The sequence below is a fragment of the Aplysia californica genome, unplaced genomic scaffold (genome assembly GCF_000002075.1).
Source record: "Aplysia californica isolate F4 #8 unplaced genomic scaffold, AplCal3.0 scaffold00399, whole genome shotgun sequence".
NCBI classification, from domain to species: domain Eukaryota; kingdom Metazoa; phylum Mollusca; class Gastropoda; order Aplysiida; family Aplysiidae; genus Aplysia; species Aplysia californica.
Window position 1 is genome coordinate 512271 of NW_004797669.1, and position 1061 is coordinate 513331.

The following is a 1061-nucleotide window of genomic DNA, read 5'->3' on the forward strand; positions in this document are numbered from 1 at the left end:
AGAGAGAGAGAGAGAGAGAGAGAGAGAGCAAAATAAAGCAGAGGACACGACTGCTCTGGGAAAAGCAAGGCATACAGACTGAACGAATACATCATGTAATAAAGCAGTAAAGAAGTAGGTCAACGCAATGTATTTATGGCCACCTCAACCTCACTACAAAACAAAAACATTGCTCACCCACGGCAACGAACTGCAGAAAACCTTCTCTCTCACTATGATGAAAATATCACGCCTTCTCACAGTCGGATAATGGAAGATGCTTCGAGAATCAGAAAGAAGGCCTATTTACAATCCGCTAAACATGAACGTTGTCTTTTCCTAGATACGCAAATCTCAGAATTGAAACCCACACACACATACAAGCACAGTAATGCACACACACACACACGTGAAGCAAGACCTATAGAATCTAGCTACCACCTCCAGCAGCGCGCTGTCTACCCCCATCAAATTCAAATAATCCGACACAACAGATGAAAATGTGGTCAATGAGTCAATGGTCCATTTCCAGACCTCTTGTCAAGTCACAAGATATTGAAGTACAGCAGCCTACACAGTTCCAAAAACATCTCTTCTCATGCGGTCATGGAACTTTCGCGCCAGCTAGTTACAACACGGATGAATAAGTAGGGCCTAGGCCTCCAGCCTGAATTGATTTTGAATAGGCCTACTCTGCTCTTCGGTCTTGCCAGCATTCTATTTTTAGGATATGTCTGTATGAAATAGGTCGGGTTAGGCCTAGGCTAGTTAAATTTAGAGAGAAACTGGACTCTTGAAAGGGAAAAGGAGGAAGTCTTACTGTTATATTTTAGAAGCAAAAAATATATTTCCGAAATTGGGATGACATTCAGGCAAACCTGCTCTAACGGCTACCTGCATAAGACAATCACCTGTACAAACGACCACTCCCCATTTCTCCCGTTGTGTAAGTAGTACACAATAACGATACTGATAAGACGACAGCTTGTCTGAGACGACCGCTTCGTTTGTTTGTTGATTTGAGTAAAGAGAAGCACATCATCGGCATAATAATGGTTATAATACGCCGGGTAAACAGTAAG

General features: G+C 42.5%; 1 protein-coding gene across 2 annotated transcripts in view; it reads right to left on the minus strand.

Moving 5' to 3' along the window:
- Positions 1–657, minus strand: part of LOC101859426 — a 6633-nt gene extending 5976 nt beyond the window's left edge. The window contains exon 1 of one of the 2 annotated variants that reach the window (XM_005103984.3): positions 514–657. The gene's annotated coding sequence lies outside the window, so the exon portion shown is untranslated. Of the gene's footprint in view, positions 1–177 lie in introns of both variants that reach the window. The other variant, XM_005103983.3, reaches the window with a different exon arrangement.
- Positions 658–1061: the final 404 nt, after the last annotated feature.